The sequence below is a fragment of the Talpa occidentalis genome, unplaced genomic scaffold, assembly GCF_014898055.3.
Source record: "Talpa occidentalis isolate TD23 unplaced genomic scaffold, MPIMG_talOcc4v2.1, whole genome shotgun sequence".
Classification (NCBI taxonomy): Eukaryota; Metazoa; Chordata; class Mammalia; order Eulipotyphla; family Talpidae; genus Talpa; species Talpa occidentalis.
The window spans coordinates 73662210-73685353 of record NW_026555331.1 but is presented as its reverse complement, the minus strand read 5'-3'; the positions used below and the strand labels follow the sequence as shown (position 1 = coordinate 73685353).

Sequence of the window (23144 nt, the reverse complement as noted above, 5' to 3'; positions counted from 1 at the left end):
ACCTGCACTCCTATGTTTATAGCAGCACTGTTTACAATAGCTAAGCTTTGGAAACAACCCAAATGCCCAAAAATAGATGACTGGATCAAGAAGATGTGGTACATATATACCATGGAATATTACTCAGCATTCAAAAAAGATAAACACATGCAATTTGCAGCAACATGGATGGCGCTGGAAGGGATCATGCTCAGCGAAATAAGCCAAAAAGAAAAAGAAAAATACCGGATGGTCTCACTCATAGCAGGAATCTAGAAAACTTAAATAAGGGACCAGGAAAATGAATATAAGAAAGTGAAAATCAAAATCAACAAAAAACTATGAACCAGAGACACTTTTTGGGGGGTGGGGGGCGGGAGGGGAAGGATTGGGGTCAGAATGGGGCGTTTGCAATTGTATGGGGGAATATAAAAATAAAATTTAATATTTAAAAAAAAAAAAATCAAGAAATAGGCAGAGGATTTGAATAGATACTTCTCCAAAGAAGACATACAGATAGCTAGTCAACAGGCTCAAGAAGAAATGTTCACATCATCACATCATCAGAGAAATGCTAATCAAAACCACAACGAGCTGTCACCTCCTATCTGTGGGAATGACCCACATCAAAAAGACCAAAAAACAAGTGATGCCAAGGTATGGAGAAAAAGGACCCTTCGATACTATTGCTGGGCATGTAAACTGGTCCAGTCACTATGGAAAACAGCATGGAGGTTTCTGAAAAATATTACATTCCAGCAATCCTGCTCCTAGGTACCTATCTGAAGAATATAAAAACACTTATTCAAAAAGATATATGCACTCCTGTGTTTACGGCAGCATTATTTACAATAACTAAGTTGCAGAAACAATGTAAATGCCCAAGGACAGATGATTAGACAATGAAGATGTAGTATATACATATAAAATGAAATATTGCTGAGCTATAAAAATAAAAAGATCAAATTTTGTCATTTGCTACAACATGGATGGAACTGGAGAGGATTATGATAAACAACATAAGTTCGAAGGGGAAAGAAATACCAGATGATGTCACTTACATATGGAATCTAAAGACACAAACCTACAGAAGAGAGGAAATGAAGCCAAAACAAACTCTTGGATTCTGACTGCAGAACTGAAGTTACTATGGAGGGAGGAGGGGTCAAAGCAAAGCACGGAAGGGGCCCATTGAACTATGGTAGAGGGTTACTGGTATTTTGGTGAGGGTGTGGAGGTGCGGTAGCATACCCTTGAGGAGGTATTAAAGAAAAAAAAAAAAATAATTTATGGACACATTAGAAGGGCAGCTGTTTAACTTCAATGCAGAGATGCCCATCCAGAAGACTGGGCCATAAATTTAAAGATGCAACAAATGGGGAAAGACAAAGCTGTTAGATAAGGAATGTAAAGATCCCCTACTCAGTAGCAAATTAAGTGAGACAGCCGAGAACTAACCAATCACAAAGAGACTGGTGGAGCTTTAGAATAATGAGGGAAAAAAGGTATATATTCCCTGAGACACGACTCCACTTTGGCTTCCTTGCCCCTCCCAGGCCTGGTTCCCTGGCCTGGGAGTCCCACTTTATTTCTGCTCTTTCTCCTCAATAAACTTTTTCTTTTTCTAAACAAACTGCCTCTTCTCGCTTGCTTGCCTGAGTGTCTGCGAAGTTCCTGCTGTGGCTTCCTGAGACACCAACCCATGGGGGGTCTAGTGGCTGGGGCTCAGCACTGCCCTGCAGCCTAGAATCCCTTCCTGGCTGGGAGACTAGGCCTGACAATTCCGGTATCATCCTCACACGTGAGGGGTAAGGAGAGGGTGTGTCATTAATGTTTCTTCTGTGGTGGGATCACAGCACTGCCAGGATTCTCCACTTTCAACATTTAACACTAATAGAAGGACTTTTCACACCATTAAAGACTGTTCAGTGTTACTGTATCCAGCTTTTACATTTAATTTTGTGTATATTGGGGGTTTTTATTTGGATAGTTTCGAATCATTTTACTGTAAATAAAGTGTTATTGAACATTGTTAAGACACAGGGCAAGCTAGGAATTATGCAGTTTTAGGGACAGTGCAGGAGGGGACCTCTGAAGAATTTAGGGAGGCTTCAGAGATAAGGACAACCAAGGGAAAGTAACCCATTCCACTAGGAAAAACAAACATCCAGGACCAAGGACAACATTGTTAATGCTAGTCCTGGTTTCCTTCAGGTGGTAAAGGGAGGCGGAGACTGGAGAAATGGAGAGTGGTTTAATTTATGGACACATTAGAAGGGCAGCTGTTTAACTTCAATGCAGGGATGTCCATCCAGAAGACTGGGCCATAAATTTAAAGATGCAACAAATGGGGAAAGACAAAGCTGTTAGATAAGGAATGTAAAGATCCCCTGCTCAGTAGCAAATTAAGTGAGACAGCCGAGAACTAACCAATCACAAAGAGACTGGTGGAGCTTTAGAATAATGAGGGAAAAAAGGTATATATTCCCTGAGACACGACTCCACTTTGGCTTCCTTGCCCCTCCCAGGCCTGGTTCCCTGGCCTGGGAGTCCCACTTTATTTCTGTTCTTTTTCTCCTCAATAAACTTTTTCTTTCTATAAACAAACTGCCTCTTCTCGCTTGCTTGCCTGAGCGTCTGCGAAGTTCCTGCTGCGGCTTTGTGAGACACCAACCCGTGGGGGTCTAGTGGCTGGGGCTCTGTGCTGCCCTGCAGCCTGGGATCCGTTCCTGGCTGGCAGACTAGGCCTGACAATTCTGGTATTGTTGTTACACATAAAGATTTATCTGATTTTGAAAGCATTTCCTTAGGTCATTTCCAAAATTAAAATTACTATTTCCATTGAAAATGTGTTTTAGGGCCTCCCCATTGGCGCAGCAGGTTGAGCGCAGCCTGTGGAGCTGTCCGCAGTGCCAGGTCGATTCCGCAGGCCTCGGAGCAGCCCACATGGTGTGCAGACCCCTCCTGTCTCCCCGCTGCACTGCTCAGCAGTGTGTTTCAGTCAGTCTGTCTGTTCTGCCCCCAACTCTGTCTCTGGTGAATCCTCTCAAACACAACCCCCATGTCTGGCTTACAACCCAGTTCTTGTGTGCATAAATAATCTTTTAAGATTTATTTATTTATGCACACAAGAACTGGGGTACAGACCAGAGATTTGGGGGGTGAGAGGATTCACCAGAGACAGAGTAGGGAACAGAACAAGCAGACTGACTGAAATGCACTGCTAAGGGGAGCAGCAGGCGTGACACGAGAGGTCTGCTGTGCCATGTGGAACCCTCTCTAGCCAGCCGGGATCAAACAGGCGCTGCAGAGGCTGCGGACAGCTTCACAGCACTGCTTCACAGCACTGTGCTCAACCGCCTATGCCACCAGGGAAGGCCCGGAGGCCCTATTTTAAATACAATTCTTAACACACCTCGCTTTATTTGCATTTAGAGTTAGGACCTTCTACCTTTTGATTTTTAGATTGTAAGAGGTTATGGAAAAATTTCTTCTTTATTTATCCCGCAGGCCCAGAGGTGATCTTTTTCCAAAGTCCGAGCCCTGAGCCATTGGGTGACAGAGTACCCATGGCCCCAGCAGGGGCACATTTGCAACTTGAAGCAAGCAGGGAGTAGAGAAGCAGGAGACTTCTAAGAGCTCACCTGGTCATCTGGGGGGCACAAATCAGGCTCCTGGCCAGTCACTCCCTGAAACTTTTAGTCCACCCCCAGGCCTTGTCCCAACATAACTCCAGCTAACGAGCAGGTCACAGTGGGCTGGGGCAGGCAGGATGGGGCAGAAGGCACAGGCGGGTCTGTTGCACGCTCCGGGATTCCCAGCCTTTCACCGACAGTGTCCGCCGCAGCCAGACCCTAAAATATACACAAGTCATTAAAACAGCAAACAAGGTTGCTTGAATTTCTGGGAAAGATTTTTTTTAATCGTTAAAAATCCCCTTACCTGAAGCTGACATAAAAGCAAGGCGTGGCGCCTCTCTGATGGCGCAGGGGTTAAGCACCACACTGTGAAGCCATCTGCAGACTCTGCTTCACGAGTTCCATCTGATGGAGGGCAAGAATGGAAAGACTGGAAAGGGAGGCCTCACGTGACTAAAACCTGACTCACGCAAGGAGGTGGGGGTCGAGGGGAATAATAGGACCATTAACCCAGCTGTGGAGGTTGGACCCTTAGGCCAGTGCCTTGTCACAAGGCAGGACACCTGAGCAGGATCCGAAGCTCTAGGGAGTGGCGCACAGGCCTGAGGGGAAGGATATGGAGATGGGGCCCACCCTGGAATCTCTGGTCCCTTTCTAGTGTTGCCTGTTACCCGACATCAGCAACAAACAGCCACTCCATGGAGGACTGACCCTCCCAAAGAGAAAAGGACTGTATCAGGGCAGTCTCTGCACGGGCTCGGGGCAGCTGTCCGTCTGCCCACCCATGACTATGCAGGTGCCTCTTCTCACCAACTCTCTCCCTCTGCAGGGCAGCAGCAGCCTCCTGCCCGCCGTGACCTGTCAAGGCCGCCCGCCCGCAACCATGCAGGCCTCTCTCAGGGAAACCTGTCCCTTTCCCTCAGAAACCTGCCGTTTTTTGTTTTTTTTGTGGGACCCGCGCCAGCCGCCAGGAAACGAACAGGCGCTGCAGAGGCTGCGGGCAGCCCCACAGGCCAGAGCTCAATGGCTGCGCCAGCAGGGGAGGCCCTAAATCTGCCCTTTAATGTAACTAGTGTCTCTGTCTCCTGGAGAAACGTGGCTGGGGAACTCGCTGTGTCCCGCTGTAACGGGAGCTCTGGGGGCATCTTTCCCAGAGTGACCCCCAGGACCCGCACACACTCTACAACCTACAACATTTTGGCGACCTTGAAGGGACTCATCACATCATCTGGTGCCAACATCACATCCCCCGCCAGGAAGGTGACCTGCAGGGCGCTGCAGACCTCTCCTGTCTCCCCGCTGCTCCCCTCAGCAGTGGATTGCAGTCAGCCTACCTGTTCTGTTCCCCACTCTGTCTCTGGTGAATCCCCTTACCCCACCCCTGCACCTCTGGCTGCACCCCAGCTCTTATGTTCATAAGTAAAGAAATCTGTTAAAAAAAAATAAGTAAAAATTGGCCTTCCTGGTGGCACAGGTGGTTGAGCGCCGCACTGTGAGGCTGTCCACAGCCTCTGCAGTGCCGGTTCAATTCTGGCCTGCCGGCGAGACTCCCACATAGCGGGGCAGACCTCTCCTGCCTTCCTGCTGCTCCCTTCAGCAGTGTATATTTCGTCAGTCTGCCTGTTCTGTTCCCTGCTCTGTCTCTGGTGAATCCTCTCACCCTCCAGTGCATCTGGCCTGTACACTGGTTCTTGTATAAAAATAAATAAATCTTTAAAAAAAATAAGTAAAATAAAAGCACGACTAAAACATCATTTATCTACAGATCCAGAAATGGATCCTATTGCAAACATTACAAAGCAGCTGCTATTCAAAATGCATTGTGAGAAAAATGAAAACTCTCGGCTCCACATAGAATGTATCTTGTTGCACATCATGGTTCAGCACAATATACTTTAGCCCAGACTCTGACATCCCTGAGTCTGTTCCGTGGTTTGGTGTAATATTCAGCCTTGAGCCGGGAGCCTGTGTTTATTTTGGGGGGCTCAGATGGGTCTCCTGGGGACTGTGCAATCTTGGGTTTTGTTTCCTGAACCGAGGCTGGCCTCTCTCTGCCATTGGATTGGTGAGCTCTATAGAGGATCTTCTACTGCCACTTTCACTTTAGTTTTCTGGTTCTATTTCCCTGCTCAGCTTTTTCTTTTTTCTTTTCTTTTTTTTCTTTTCTCTTTAAATTATACAGGGGATCTCTTGTAAACATTTCTTTCAGGGAAGATTTGTTAGAGGACCACTTCTTCAGCTTTTGTTTGTCTGGGAAGAACATTTTTACTCTCTTGTCTCTGTAGGAGAATCCTGCAGGTTAGGATATTTGTGACCCGTATATTTTATCTCTATTCTGAATGCATTATTTCATCCTCTCCTTGCACTACAGTCCTCCAGAAATGTAAGTTGGGTCCATTCCCACATATGCACGGTCCATGACAGAAACTTGTTAAGAGGTGCTGGGATCTGGACCTCATCCTGGTGCGGTTACCTGAGCGTTCTGAAAGGACAACTCTACAAGACTTTCCATGAAAACCAGCATCAGGAACATCATTGGTACACTCTACCTATAGACTAGAGAGAGCGAGAAATTGGAGAAAGATGAAAATTTCCATAGAAAGCAGTCCAATAAATCCAGAAAAGAAACTTATTATATAAGGAAAAGAAAGCCAAGATCACCCATTTTCTGGGGCACACGGACCATAGGGAAAGCTTTTGGTATGGGGACCTGGCAAGACTCTTGTGTATTGTTGGAGTGCTATGCAAGAAATCCCAGGTCCAGACATGCAAATGAGCCCTCTTACTTTCCTTTTGCTTTATGAACTGAATGTGTATATTATTGTAAAATAGTCTCCTTTGTGGGCCTCCCCTGGTGGTGCAGCGGTTGAGCGATGGGTTGTGAAGCTGCCCACAGCCTCCGCAGTGCTGGTTTGATCCCCGGCCGCCAGAAGGGTCCCACATGGCGCGCAGACCTCTCCTGCCACCCGCTGCTCCCCTCAGCAGTGTACTTCCTCAGCCTGCCTGTTCTGCTCCCCGCTCTGGCTCTGGCGAATTCTCTTACCCTCCCGTGCTTCTGACTGTACCCAGTGCCTATATAAATAAATAAATAAATCTTAAAAAAAATAATCTCCTTTGTACTCACTGAGTATTTATGCTGGGAGAAAAAGATGAATATGTCAGGGGCTATCAGCAAACATTTCTATTTTAAAGCCATTTCAGTGACTCATACAGGGCTGCCACCATATAAGGCCAAATGTGGCATTTACTCTATGATGCTAATTAATTTCATGCATGTTTGCCTGGGGCATTATTTCTTTTCCCTGGATGTTCCTATAAGATTCAGAATTGAGAATATTATTCATTGTACACAAAAATATAAAGGGTCTTTGCAATGCAGTCAAATATAAATGACATTTTAGGGTATCTTCACTGTGAATGTTACATGAATCTCAAAGTCAAAAATCTGTTCACCTTATTAATTCAAGCATTCACCTTAATTCAAGCATTTTCTACATGGATATAGACTATTGAGTTCAATTCTTTCCTGTTTAGTGAGATGAGCTCTATATACTGACCTTGTTTTTGCAGATTTATTTCATTCTATTGTTCCCAATATGAGTTAATTTGCATTTTGGGGCTTTATATGTACCTAGTTGGCCAGAAAATTGAGCAGGCAAAATATAAACAGACCAAAAAACCCCACAAAACCTGCAACAAAAACACCCTCTTACGTTCAGAACAATTGAATGGCAATATTTCTCTATATTAAAGACAAGAAGCTACCTATAAATCCTTTTTCAATTCCATAATAGTTATAGCCTGAAATTAGTGATGCAAAAGTAGCTTTCCCAGTTCCTGTACAGTTATGAGTGATCATGTGACTCGTTCTTCCCAATACAAAGTGAACAAATGTGACAGATGTTACCTATGGACATAATAAGAAGCTCATGTTCCTTCTCAATGACCTTTTAGTCCACATCCAAAGAATTGATGTAATATACTATGATATTATCTAGGATAATTGATCTGTGAGTCAGAGGTTGCTAGTATTCTTATAAGACCAAGCAGGAAAAAAATGGTTGGTTCAAGAGAACTGTTCTAAGAAAGAATTCATAAGAAAGAATTTTTTATTCTGTTGAACTGTTGCATTTGGATTTAATGATCACCACAATCTTGTGGGTCTTCACTAATCTTTACAATATATATACTTTCTGCTATTGCTTATAAATCTTTAAGATTTCCAGAAATCCCAGTCTATATATATCCCTAGGAGCTTCTGTAATTTCACCTACTTTTCAATCAAGTGCACATACTTTGTGGGTATTTCAATGTGCTAAAGACTTTACTTTGGGGGTGGGGGGCAGAATGTCATACATATTGGTACGGAATGAAATTTTTACTGGAACGATAACTATGACATTAACAATGCATGGCGATAAGTAGTGATTTTACCACTTCTAAAAGCAGAAATACATCCCCTTAAATTTAGCCAATATTATTTGTTGTGCCCATGAACATTATCCAACAGGTTTGATGACACTGCACTTCCTGCCTTCATATTCAGACAGTGAAAGCTATTTCAAGGGACAAGTGTTTTAGATGAAAAGGAACAGGTAGGAAATAAAAGTGTAATGCAAATCTAGACCCATAATTGGATAGTTGACAGCTGCATGTCTGCAGGAAAAAAAAGAGTCAATATTTTCTGTGAGGATAGATTGAAATGGGATTAAAGTACAGCTGGATTTTATCTGATGCTCCGTAACAGTACACATATCTCTCAGACGTAAAAGAAGTATCTGGATGAGTCTGACGATTTAGACTAATCAGTAATCACAAATTCTATCACTTTTCTTTGTATATAAATATTGATAATTTTCATGTAGCTAACGTGGCATTTCAGAAATAAGAATGTGTTGCTCACTACTGTTGAATAGATTCCGATTTGCTCAATGATGCCTGTGTGATGACTTCTTTAAAACCTTACTAAAATGATGTACACAATTCGTGATATTTTTACTAGACTGAGAAAGATATGACTCCGTGATCTCAAGGACTGTGAATTTTGAATGGTACTACACTCAGATTCTTCTAGAAATTTCCTAATTATGTTTATATATTACCTTGATCAATATGTTTTCAATGTTATTCAGAAGAAAATAGACCTTTTATTTACATATATATAAAAAATATACTTTTCAAGAAACTGTTAATTAACTGTTAATTAACAATTAACTGTTCTTCCATCAACATTCAGTTAATCTTATTTATTCAATAAATTCAATCCCCAAATACTTTTTTGGTTTTATGTTTGTCAGGCAGAATCGTATGTTCATTTTTATTATATTCCTATGCATAATGTGAAAGTTACTGGCAGAATGCAGAGGTAATTCATATGAGGAAAAGTTTTCTGGGGGTGGAGCATGGGGTGAGACATTCTTATTTAAAAAACACAAGAGGGGACCTCCCTGGTGGCTCAGTGGTTGAGCTCTGGGTTGCGAAGCTGCCTGAGGCCTCTGCAGTGCTGGTTCGATCCCCGGCTGCTCCCTGGCCACCGGAAGAGGGTCCCACATGGTGCGCAGACCTCTCCTGCCGCCCGCTGCTCCCTCAGCAATGTACTTCGGTCCTTCTGCCTTCTCTGCTCCCTGCTCTGGCTCTGGTGAATTCTCTCACCCTCTCGCACTTCTGACTGTACCCAGTGCTTGTATAAATAAATAAATCTAAAAAAAAAAAAAGAAAAAGAAAGAAGAGAGCTGGGCTTGAGTCCAGATCTTAAAAATAAATAAATAAATAAATAAATAAATAAACACAAGAAACTCTTAGTGTCATCCTGCAAATGCTGTGAAAGCTAAAAACAAGGATTATGTTGCTATACATTACCCTAAGGACAAAGACTGAAATTTAGCCTGGCCCACAGACCCTGGATCATCTGTACTCCATCCCCCTTCCTTTAAATAAACAAAAAGATATACCCAGCTCATGGGTTGGAGGAGTCAGCATTGTCAAAATGGACATCCAACCCAAAGCAATTTAGAGATTCAATGCAATCCCAATAAAAATCCCAATGTTGTTCTTCAAAGAAATAGAACAAAGATTAATGAAGTTCATCAGAAAACACAAAAGACCCCAAATAGCCAAAGCTTTCCTGATATCAAAGGGGGGAAATGAAGGTATATCACACTTCTGATTTCCAACTATATGCTAAAGCCAGAGTAGTTAAAGCAGCATGGCAATGGAACAAAACCAGACACAGAGACTTATGGAACAGAATTGAGAGCCCAGAAATAAAACCACATTTATGGACAATTAACATACAAGAAGGAGCAAAGTCCATACACTGGAACAAGGAAAGCCTCTTCAATAAAGGGTGCTGGAAAAATGGACTGACACATGTAAAATGATGAAACTAGATCATTACCTCACAGTACACATGAAAATCAATTCAAAATGGATAAAAGACTTGGATATAAGACCTGAAATCATCAAACATATAGAGAAAAACCTATGTAAAACGCTCTCTAACATCAATCTCACAAACATATGAAGGAGAGAGGAAACAACGGATACTATATCAAACTAAAAGTTTTCTGTACAGCAAAAAAGACAGTGACCCAAACAAAGAGACACCGTCTGAATAGGAGAACACACCTGCACACCCTACTTCTGATGAAGAATTTATATCAAAGATCACAAAGTACCTATACAAATCAACAATATGAAAACAACATAATCAAAAATGGGAAAAGGATCTAAACAATCACTTCCCTAAAGAAGACATGCAGATGGCCAACAGGCACATGAAAAAATTCTCTTTCTCATTTATCTTCAGAGCAATGCAAACCAAACCATCATGAGACACCACCTCACACCTGTGAGAATGGCCCACAGTTAAAAAACACACAAACAACAAGTGCTGCAGACGATGTGGAGAAAAGGACCCTCTCACGCTGTTGGTGGGCGTGTGAACTAGTCCAGCCACTATGGAAAGAAGTGTGGAGATGCCTGAAAAGACTGAAAATGGATCTTCCACATGACCTAGCAGTTCCACACCTCGGTATCTACCCAAACAGCACAAAAGAGGGGCCTTCCTGGTGTTGCAAGGGGTTAGTCTCAGCACTGTGACGCTGTCCGCAGCCACTGCAGCACAAATCACCCTGGCCAAGGAGGTGACCCACTAGGCACAGCGGACCTCTCCTCTCTCCCCGCTGCTCCCGTCCACTCCCCTCAGCATTGTACTTGAGTAGACCCAGCTGTTCTGCTCCCCACTCTGTCTTGGTTTGTACTGTCACCTGTGCCTTCCACACCTCTGGCCTGCACCCCAGCTGCTGTATGCATAAATAAATAAATCTTACCAAAAAAACCAAGAGCACAAATGCACTAATCTGAAAGGAAACCTGTGCTCCTATGCTCACTGCAGCACTATTTACACTAGCCAAGATGTGGAAACAACCTATATGCAGCAGGACAGATGGGGGGAACAGGATGGGATCTGTAGACACAACGGGACACTACTCTGCGATAGAAAAATGATAAACTCAAGCCGATTGCAGCAACACGGATGGAGCTGAAGGGATGACTCTAAGCAAAGTGAGCCAGAAGGAGAAAGATAAACACCGGATGGTCTCACTTACATGTGGAGTCTAGACAAACCAAACATAGAATCAGACAGAGACAAACCGTAAATGGACCCTTGACAACACACTGTGAGTCTGAGACTCTCAGGACCGTTAGGGGGAGGGGGAAGAAAGGGCAACAGTATAGAAGTGGGGGCAGGAGGAGCGAAGGAACGTGGGGCTAGCAAGGAAGGGAGGACAGGAGGACACTTTTCAAAGAGCACACGGATCATCCTCTAGGATCAGTCACATACTGGGTCACCAGACAAACAGCAACAAGCACATGAAAACTGAAATCATCCCAGGGTGTTCTCTGACCATAAAGGCATCAAGCTAGAAGTCAACTATGCAATGAGCATGGAACCCCCACTCTACATGGAATGGAACAACACGCAACTGAGCGACCACTGCATTCATGATGACATCGAAGAAAAAATTAAAAAGGGCCTTGAATGACTGAAAATGAGGAAATAACTTTTCAGAAGGTCTGGGGAACAGCAAAAGCAGTATTAAGAGGAAAGCATAGAATAACTCAGGACCACATCAAGAAACAAGAAAAACAAACAAACAAAAAAAACCCCCTGATCCCCCATCTTGAAGAACTAGAAAAAGAACAAAACAAAACCCCAAAAAGCAGTAGGAGAAGGGAAATAACAAAAGATAAAGCAGAACTAACTGAAATAGAAATAAAAGACAGTCCAACAGATCCATGAAACCAAAAGCTGGTTCTCTGAAAACATAAGTAAAACGTACTAACCTCTAGCAAGAAAACTAACCTCACAACGAAAAAAGGGAGAACAATCAAAATAAACAGGACCAAAAATGAAAGAGAAGAAATCAAAACAGACACAGCAGACAGGAACTGTGGTCAGGAAAAAGACACATCCTGGGTCACACAAACACACAATCCGAGATCATGACGCACGTCTATATGCAGACAAGGTCAACCATCTGGATGAGATGGACAGATTCTGAAGCTAACAAACAGTGGTGCCCAGCATCTGGGAGGTGGCCCACCCGTGTATGAAGACAACTTGGAAGTGGGCTTGGCATCCTCTACTCAGGGGAAAACCATCAGTGGGTTGGAGGTGAGGAGGGTGGGACACACTTCCTGAGAAACTCTGGCCAAAGACAAGGTATACAGAGAGATGGAAGTGGCGGTACTGACATAGAGCATGACTGGCCGGGATTCCCAATATCTGACATTATCTTAAAGATCAAGGACAGGGAAATAAGCACAGGCCAGGACTGCATGGTGCCTGGGGACAGCTGCTGGGACGAGCTGCCCTTCCGGTGAAGCGCTGACTCATGGCAACAGGAGCACCCCGACTGACCTGACACCCTGGGCAGGCTGGCTCCATCCTGGGCTAGAGGATTTCTTCAACACAACGGGGTGACAAGTACTTGGTCTTTCTTTTATTAAAATAATTTACTTTCTGCTCCCTGGCATTACTAATAAAATATCTTAAATGAAAAAAAAGATCAAATGTCAGCATCAAGTAACAGGAAAAAAACATCAAGTTTCGGGCCTCCTTGGTGGCCTAGGGGTAAGCCTCGGCGCTCCCACTGCAACCGCCCACCTCGATGGCCTGAGTTCTGTCCCCCGCCAGGGAGCTGACCTCTCCCGTCTGAACGCTGCTCAAGCAGTGTATTTCAACAATCCCCTTTTTGCTCCCCACTCTGGGGAGTCCTCTCACCCCCAACTCTTGCCTACACCCCAGTTCTATATGCATTAATAAAACTACATCTATAAAAAAACTCAAGCTTGAAGGGGAGTTGGGGTTTCGGGGGAATATACTCACTGGGCAGCAGGCTGAGCACCCAGCAGGGCCTGGCCGCCAGGCCCAGCACAGGAAGGTGAGGGGCACGCGGCCTCCCCTCTTCACCAGGTAAGGACCGTGGAGGACAGCAAATCAGGGGGCGCTTACAGGTTAGATTTCAACCTGCTGCTTACCAGAGGCTGGGCTGATACCGCAGGCGTTTGCATCGGGTGCGGGGCGTGAGCCCATGTGGGCCGCAGTGAAGACATTCGGGTTCTACAAGGTGCCCCTTAGACAGGAGGACTGTCTTTACTGGGCATTTCTGGAATCAGATGGGGGGCTCTGGAATCAGATGGGGGTGGAGGTTGCCCTTTTGCAAGACACATTCTGGGAATACAGGGACACCCCATCTGGGCTGAGGCTCCGGGTTCTCACCTGAGTGCGCTGCCAGACCTCTCCATCCCTCTCAGAGGCGGCGCCACCCCAGCCCCGGCTGCTGGGCTTCCCGCGCCCCCAGCGCTGACCCCCGTCCTCCGCCCCGTCCACAGTGAAGATGTTATTGAGCAGGGGCCGAGGCCATGTTGGCGGCCACTGTTTTCCTGGGTCTCCCCGGGGGTGCGAGGGGGAGTCCATGCTGGCCCAGATGTGCTTCCTCCCACTCACAGGCCTTCATCACAGGTGTCCGTCAGGAGCCGCAGGGCAGAGGGGATCACTGTCCCTCCGTCCAGGGTCCCGGCGCGCCCGGGGAGCCCCCAATGGGCTTCAGCAGGGGTCACGGGCCGGCCTGAAGGAAGGGTGACCCAGGTGGGGAGTCTCACCCGTGCGGGGATCCAGGCGCGGCCCAAGCCAGCAGACCCATCCCCCGAGCTCCTCTCAACCCCCTCCCAGCTCTGCGCCCCTTCAGGGGGCGCGGCAGGGGCCTGGACCCCCCTTTGCAGTCAGTGCGCTGTGTGTCCCCGCCATCGCACCAGCCAGATGAGGGCGCGGCCAGAAGCAAGGGGGACTCGACGACCCCGCGTCCTGGGTCTCCAGGGTCTGGTGGCTCCGCCTCCCCCGTCCCCCAAGCCCCCCACCCCCACGCCAGCAGCCCAGGTCAGGGTCCGGGCACAGGGGCACCGGGCGCAGAGAAACCCCTCTGCCCCCGCGGGCCATGCAGCCGGCTCCGGGGCCCCGCGCTTCTCTGCCTTAGTTCCCCCAGGACCCTCCAGCGTCCCTCTGCCCCGTTCATGGGCCCCCCTCTAAGGGCTGCACCTCGTCACATGGACACACGGGGTCCTCACCCGCCCCCGAGGGTCTCCGTGCTGGGCAACAGGGTCACGTGTAAAGATTTTTATCCGTATTTCAGCATTTCCTCAGGTCATTTCCCAAAAATACAGAACTACTACAACAGGCAGCAGAGACAGCCTAAGCCCACAGTTCTCTGCGAAATGGTGGAGCAGCGATTCTCTCCTCAGGAGTGAACGAGAGTCCCTCCTTCCCCTCACCCTTGCCAGCGTTTCCTCCTGTCTACCGGTCAGACTTCTTCAAGGTTCTGATGCTACCTTTGCAGCAAAACCAAGGACACAAAAAGCTCCATTATGTATAAGCAATAAATACTTTAGACTCTCAAAAAGGAATATTAGCTCGGCAGTACTAGCAAATGAAAAAATTAAACTATCTCAAGTTTAGGAAGTAAAATAAAAGGGGAAAGAAATAAAAAGCAGCTGTTTACCCTAATCATCAGGAAATTTTAATGCCACAGGTAACTATCTGTTGATGCACTATATGTATACATACCTCTCTCTCTCGCTCTCGGGCACGCGCGCACACACACACACACACACACACACACACACACACAACCTTTCCTCTGTCTCCAACAATCAGTTTTCACCCTATTCCAGCCACTACTGCCACCATGGAAAATGTCTCGATGATAGAATATGTAGGATTGGAGGAAGGTACTTCTGTATCCTTGTAGCACCCCAAACAAGGGAGGAAGGAGGACATGTGGGACTAATGAAATAAAACTTGTGTTGAGTCAGCACACTCTGGAGACAACCTGAGCAAACAGCAGGGAGAGCAACTGGCAGGACTAGGAAGTAGCCACCCCAGGGGAGAGGCGTCAGCAGTGCCCACCTGATCTGTTGAGTGGATGGAAGAATCAAGGTACACACTCACCTTCATAGCATAGCAAAGAGCTTCTGCACAGCAGGCAAGCACACTTCGAAAAGATGTCATTGAGAGAGTAAATAATATGATTGTCAGATGCTATTCTGATAGGAAAAGGCCTAGGCAGCCACAACTCCAGAGCTGCCTCATGCTTACAGCTCTGTGATCCCAAGGTGTCAGAGGAACATGGCTGAGGGCCGCTCCTTGGCAAGCTGACCTGGTCTGCTGCTCACCAGGCATCAACTCAGACACTCACCCGTTTCCTTGGGGTTCTGAGTTCCACACAGGAAGGTACTTAAGACAAGACACTGGCTTCTCAGTGCCCTTTTGTTCATGAGCACACAGGCTGCAGCAGCTTTGGCAGCCTGGGGTGTCAGCCACAACCTTCTTCATCCCTAATCAGTGAAACCTGCAAGGTTTCATTACAGACATTTAAGTGAACCATATACGATGAGCACTCGTTCTAACCCTTGATGATCTTCCTGCAATCCTAACTAAGGTACCGTCTACAGATTCTTTAATATTGGTGGTTCACACAGGGCCACATGAGACTTACTCATTTCAGCAGAAACACCCAGATACACTGTGAACAGAAAAGACTATCCTCCCTGAACATGGACGAAGCATTTGTTAGGGATGCTCAGACCTCTCAGCCTGCTTAGCTTGTATAAAAATTCTTGATCCAAAAACTATAATCTTTGAATGGTAAAGACTCTTCTTGTTCTCTTCCAGGGCTTAAGGAAAACAGGCACCTGCCACTGCAAATGTCACCATTTTCCCATGTACACTAATGATGAATAAGCACCCTACAAGTTGTTCTATAAAATTCATTACCTGCAGACCCAACACCAAATATTGGGAACAAACAGCAGAGGAGGTTCACTCGAAATCCACCAAAACAAAGTGGCCACTGAGGATTTCCTAGCAATAGCACATACATTATCCTGGACTCAGAGAGAAAATAATGCCACCGTCACCCACACAGACTCAGCTCTCCAACTATTCCAGATGATTCTGAATATTAGCTATTATAATATTCTAAATTATTTAATGTAAAATTAAATGATCACTACATCTTCCATTCTATCAAAGATGCCAATTTTTCAATTGGCCTCAAATAGTAAAGTCTGCATCTAAAGAATATGACCAATTCCACAGGTCTCAGAGATAACATTTACAAGCCCCTGAGACAATACCCACCATCAGATCCATAATGAAAATATTTTTTGTGCACCTTCAAAACTAACTTTTGAACATCTATATTAGTATTCTGTAACATTAAATGAGCTCAACAAATAATTATGCTTTTTCAACATCAAAACAAACTTTGAGGGCCTCCCTAGTATACCAGGGCTTAAGTCTCACCACTATCACCACAATGACCCACAATATGGCCTAAGTTTGATCCCCAGGCAGGGAGCTGACCCACAGAGGGCACAGCAGACCTCTCCTATATTAGCCGCTGCTCCCCTGAGCACTGTATTTCAGTAGATCCGTCTGTTCTGCTCCCCACTCTGTCACTGGTAAATCCTCTCATCACCCGACACTGCTGGCCTGCACCCCAGGTCTTCTACACAAAAACAAATCTTTAAACAAAAAGAAAAACAAACTTTGAATTAGAAATTCGTAGAGTTCTTGTATGCATAAATAAATAAAAATGCATAAATAAAAATACGAATGTTGTAAGAATTATATAAAATAAAATATTAAAAAAATAAATCTAGGGCTACCCTGGTGGCACAGGGGGTTAAGCACCGCACTATGTGGGGGTCTGCAGCCTCCACAGCGCGAGTTTGATCCCTGGCCGGCCAGCAGGTGGCCCACCTGGCGAGGCAGACCTCTCTTGTCTCACCCGCTGCTACCTTCAGCTGTGTATTTCAATTGGTCTGCCTGTTCTGTTCCCTGCTCTGTCTCTTGTGAGTCCTCCCACCCCCAGCTTCTCTGGCCTGTGCCCTAGATCTTTTGTGCATAAATAAATGTTTAAAAAAATAAATAACAAAACACCAATGATTCAAAGCAATAAAGCACAGCAATGGTACCATGATCCCAAATGTCAACAGTAATGTCCAGTTTGGGGAGCAAAAGGATCAGAGTGTGGTGGCAGGGAGTACTGGCTACCTCACTGCCAACGTCTACATGGATTTACAGCCTGGGGAAGAACTTAGGCAGAAGCCAAGTCATATGTGCTTCCTCTGTAGCTGTTCAATAGCATAATAAAAACTAAACTCCCTATTTTCTACTTACAACTGAGATTCAACCAATGATAGCTATACGTTTTTGACATTTTTAAAAGACCATAATAAATTCTAAAGAGGCTATGTGTACAGCCCAGTCCCTGGCAGACTGCAGGCATTCAGCTAACCCTTGTTCACTATCTTGAGTGTTCAGAGTACTTTCTATCATGGAAAAGAATATACACCCTCCCGTGCTGACAAAACTGCTGAAAAAAAGTTACATATAAACATCATCATTAAATTGAAGTCCACTTATCCAGATGTGTATACTTTATTAAAACCCAAAGGATGGTTCTCAGAAGTGTCAATAAAGGCACACCCCATCCTGTTTGCTTTGCTTTATCAGATGCTGCTTTTCACAAATTGAAGGTGTGTGGCAACCTGGACTGGGCTAAGTCCAGCAGCGCCATTTCCCAAAAAAACATATGCTCACCTCATGTCTTGGTGATATCTAATTAGGCTATTTTCTCTTTAGGCAAAATACTACTGCATACTTAATAGACGACACTATAGAGCAAACAATTTTCATTCACACCAGGAAACCAACAAAAAAGTAATGACTTTATTTATGCAATATTAGGGTTGTTGTGGTATTCTGGAAATGAACCAACAATATCTTCAAGGTGTGCCTGCACCACCTTTTATTTGGTGCAATGTAAGTACACCTATTAAAGCAAAGAAATTTATTTTGCTAAGGCTGCTGTTTGGAGCTGGCTTTACCCCCACTATGGCAAACCTAATGAAGATAGGAGGTGATCACAGCTGGCGCTGGGATAGAGAAACGCTTGTCACAATATGTTTAAGAACATGAATCACGATGAAATAGGCCTATTTTTATCTCCAGAGAATTGTTCTGTATTTTGTTTACATCCAAAGAACAATTTAAAAGTGAAGGTAAGTACAGGACAGTGCACAGACACCAACAGGCAGAGAGAGCTGCAAACGCAAAAGGTCTGTGAAAAGAAACACCTGCACAGTCACAGGCAGTGGGGAGCGCTGCCTTGCTCTCCAGGGCATTTTGTTAAAGTAGGACATACATCTTCACACTCAACTTCACATTCGGTTCATTGGAATGACAACATAATCGAGATCATTTCAGAGAATGCATGTGTGCTCTTCAATACTGAAAATTACTAAGAGCAATGTGCAAGAATCTAAACTTTAGAACTATGTAAATAACCTTTTTAAAATCTAATCACAAAATGACACAAGTTCACTGGAAAACTTGTCAACAGAGGAAACACGAATAATAAAACAATCACCATGAATACCAACATCCTGAGGACACCAGTCACTGCTTCTACTGTGTTTCCCTCTTGTATAGATGAGATAGATCAAATCATTAACAATCAAAGGGGGTGTCTTATCCTGAATAATACTGCAGGCACTGCTGAGGCATTGCTTTATCAATTGTTCTAGATCTCCAGGAATTCCCTCTGGTAGGTACAGCAGCTAAGCCTGCTGTATGGGAATAATTACAGAAAACACTATTTTGAAATGCAGTCTCCTATGAGTAGCAATCACATTTGGGATTAGAGCTATTTCTAAAACTATTAAGGAAATCATGTGCAACATTAAAGACAGCATCTGCATGTAACACAATGATACATTAAACTTTTATTTTAACCTGAGGCTCTTTCCTTATGAAGGAGGAAGCCCAACACCCACGGAGCTGCTCTGAGGATGGACAGAGTTGCCCACACTCCTCCCCTCCTGCTGGCCTTCAGGGGGTTTATAGTTTAGCCTCATTTGACAATCTCTGATTTGGCCAAAAATACGTAGTCCAAAAATCCCTGAATTTTGTCCTTATTTGCATGATCTTAACACAAGTTCCTTGTCTCCTCTGGACCTTCGGATTGTCAACTACGGAGTAGGAATAATGTCTCTACAGTGCCACCAGTGAGATCACATAACTTAAGTAATGGACTTGTTGCACAGGGTCAGGTAATCTCCAGCAGGTGCTCAATAAACATCGATTTCTTTCCCCTTCCCTGACCTGTTCAACTTCTCTCCAAAGCAAGCATAAAAGGATTTATGATGGAGGAGGTAATATCAGTTTAACAGATTATAAATATTAAAAAGTTGATTATCGACAAAACGTCCACTTCCCAGGTGAATGAGTGTGGCTTATTCACGCTCTAATACAGGAGAGATCCTCTTAGGGCCAGGTATCAGTAGAGAAAAGACCTTAAGAGGTTAGGAATGGGCCCTTCAGTGTCTCAGATGATTTCCCATGAAGGACCATCCATCCCCATTGGTGATAGCATCCAACTGTCCCTGCTGTGGGAATCTCGGGGGTGTCCTTCAGTGACAAAGAGATGGTCACAGGTTTCAATACACTGAAATGGTGACTACAAACCCATTTTTGAAAAGCAGACATTGTAGCCAGAGTGTGGCAGCCGTGTGGCTCTTGGTCACTCAAGGCTCAGGAAAGCCTGGTTCTATTCAAGGGGAGTCTGAAGTCGCCTCATGAGGCAGTTTCTAGGTGTCAAAGTTCCCTCTTCCAGGCCACATCAGCTGCACAACAGGTAAGTGATGCCTCACCCTTCAGACGTGGGCCCAGGCCCAGCACGGGCAGCATCTCAGACCCCGTGAGAAATGCAGAGCCCCAGGCACCACGCAACCTACTGGGTAAGAAACTGCACCCCGGGAGGGAGACAGGGACTCGACTCTGCCCTCCTGCCTGCTGGCCCTGGCGTGGGGAGGGGGTGTCAGCCCCAGAAAAGTTTACAATACATTCTCCAAATTATATCCCAAGTCCACAGAGATAAAACACACAGATCAATGGAACAGAACGGAGAGCCCAGAAAACCCATCCGGGGGTTGATCGGTGCAGCAGGGAGGCGCGGGGAGCAAACACTGGGGATGCGCCTTCATTCAGGGGCGCCGCGCACCCTCAGGGTCACACTCGGGAATGTCCTGACCCCCATGTTCCCCCAGGCCCCAATGACCCGCGCAGAGCTCTCCACAGCCCGCCCGCCCCGGGTCCCCTGACTCACCGCTCGGCCGTCGGCCGCGGGCAGGGAGACGTCCTCGCCCTCCCCTGACCACCTCAGCGTCTCCCCGCACTTCCCCGCCTCCTGTGCTTTGCCCGCGGGCTTCTCCTGCCTCGGCCCGCGGCCCGCTCCGCCGGGGTGGGCGCTCCTGGAGGCCGCGGCTCAGCCACTTCCGCTCCCGCCGCCGCTCCCGCGTCAGCGCGCCGGGACGGGACGTCACGCGCAGGGGGCGGGGCAAGGCCGAGATGGACAGGCTCGCGGCGGGGGCCTAGGGGCGGGGCATTGGCGCGCGCGGCCTCGTGGCGCAGAGGGGCGGGCGGCCGAGGCGGGACACTGGCGGGCGGAGGCGCCAGGGCCGGCGGGAGGCGCCAGGGCCGGCGGGAGGCGCAGGGGGGACCGGGTCGCTGCTGAGGGGCGGGTCGGCCGGGCGAGGAGGGGACGCAGCCCGGAGAGCCGTGGGGGGCCGCTCAGAGCGGGAGCAGGGAGCGGGAGTGTGTGACATCAGAGCCATGAAGATGGGGAGAGAGAATGAAGTGGAGGCAAGAACCCGCTGATACCTTTTACTTTACCCTACAGTCTTCCCGGGGGGACCCACAGAAAAGGGTCAGAAACAACCAGGCAAGCCCGGAAGGAAAAGAACAAAATCAAAATCAAGATAAAAGCTGCCATTGTCACCTCCCTATGGGTCTCACCCACATCTGTGTCACCCCGTCCACGACAAAAAGACAAGCACAGTTTCTTCACGTGTCTCTAGGCCCCATGTGCCTCCTCCAGGTCTCCTGGCTCCATCCTGCTTCCCTCCTCAGTCTCCTCTGCAGCTTCTTCTCTCCTGCTCAGCTCTACCCTCCCTTGGGTGGGCCAGGAAACCTGGAACCTCCACCTTTCCTGGGGATCACCCTGTTACACAACATCAGAAGTATCATAAATGAAGAGGGTGCTATGGCTCAAAGAAAAGGAAGAAAGAAAAAAAAAAACCCTGGGAATAGCAAGAGGTATTCAAGGAACCAAACAATGCCAACAATATTTAACTCCCATTTTTTAAAAAGGGGATTTTATTTTTGGCTAAAAAGGTACCCTTTAAATGAATTTTGTCCACTGTCAATGAAAGGAAGTCACTGACACAGAGCAGAGGGCTATTGCCATGTCTATCTGTGACCTTTATTGTTTGTGACATGGTGACTTTCAAGGTAGCAAAAATGGCAACAGATGTTCTAGTCTCAACCCATTTGAGCAATGTTGAAATGGAATTGCACACAGGCCCCACAAAATGGACATCCTCACCATTTCCACCCCAGAAAATAACACCTTTTTAGACATTACAGAAAATAACACATACATTTTTTAAAAAATATTTATTTATTTATATAAGCACTGGGTACAGTCAGAAGCGCGGGAGGGTGAGAGAATTCACCAGAGCCAGAGCGGGGAGCAGAGCAGGCAGAAGGACCAAAATACACTGCTGAGGGGAGCAGCGGGTGGCAGGAGAGGTCTGCGTGCCATGTGGGACCCTCCTCCAGTGGCCGGGGAGCAGCCGGGGATCGAATCAGTGCTGCAGAGGCTGCGGGCAGCTTCGCAGTCTGTTTTATGAATGTTCCATAACTGGAAAAAAGTAACAAACCTAGATGGGACTTCCTATTTGTAAGCAATTTACAGATTCAGTGCAATTTCAATGAAAATTTCAATGGTGTTCTTCAACAAAATGGAACCAATACTGTTCAAATTCATATGGAATCACAAAACCTCGAGCAGTGAAAGTTCTGACTAAAAGGGAGGAATAATGGAGGTCTGACACTCCCAGACATCCAACAATATGACAAAGCTGTTATAATAAAAACTGTGTTGGGACAAAAACAGACACAGAGACCAATGGAATCAAAGTTAAGCCCAGAAATAAAAGCACACATATATGGTGAGCTAACCTATGACATAGGAGCAAAGAATATACATTGGGAAAAAATCACCACTTCCATAAATGGTGCTGGGGAAACTGGATTGCAACATTCAAAAGAATGAACTAGACCACTATCTCACACAATACACAAACCAACTCAAGTGGATGAAAGACTTGCATGTGAAGCCTGGCACCATCGAATATACAGAAGGAAACACAGGACAACACTCAATGACATGATCCTCAGAAACATCTTTGAGGATTCTTCTCCAGAAGCAAGGAAAACCAGGGAGAATGTAAACAGTTGGGGCTACAGCAAGAGACAATGATCAAAACAAAGAGACACCCCGCTGAATGGGAGAAAATATCAGCACACCACATGACAGCTAAGAGACTGATATCAAAGATCTACCAAGAGCTTACATGACTCAACAAAAACAAAAAACCCAGTCCAAAAAAAGGGCAGAAGTAAAAAGACACTTCTCCAAAGAAGAAATGCAAATGGCCAACAGGCATAGAAAAAATGTTCAGCATCACTAATATCATGGAAATGCAAATCAAAACCACAATGAGGGGCCACCTCACCCCAGTGAGAATGCTCCTCATTAAAAAAAAAAAAAAAAAAAACTGGCAATAACAAATGCTGGAGAAGCGGTGGAGACAAATGAGCCTCCGACGCTGCTGGTGGGAGCGCAAACTGGTCCAGCCACTATGGGCAGCTGTGTTACCGAACGCTGGCCTCAGTTTCCCTCAGCCAATAAAAGGAAACTGAGTTTGAGGAAAAGGAAAGCGGTTTTATTTGTCTACAAATGAGGAGGGTGGCAGACTCATGTCCGAAAAACCACCGTCCTGCTCTTTGGCAGTGGGCAGGGGTATTTATACTAGGGGGAGATGGGTGGGGTT

The 23144-nt window shown here is 46.0% G+C and overlaps 1 long non-coding RNA gene across 1 annotated transcript; it reads right to left on the bottom strand.

Annotated features, from left to right (window-relative positions):
* Positions 1-367: 367 nt before the first annotated feature.
* Positions 368-20366, bottom strand: LOC119241594 (uncharacterized). The gene is made up of 4 exons (XR_008550658.1): positions 20354-20366; positions 6091-9316; positions 3922-4022; positions 368-3833 (listed from the first exon to the last, which is right to left on the bottom strand). It is a non-coding gene; the product is annotated as an uncharacterized LOC119241594 (long non-coding RNA).
* Between the last annotated feature and the right edge of the window lie 2778 nt (positions 20367-23144).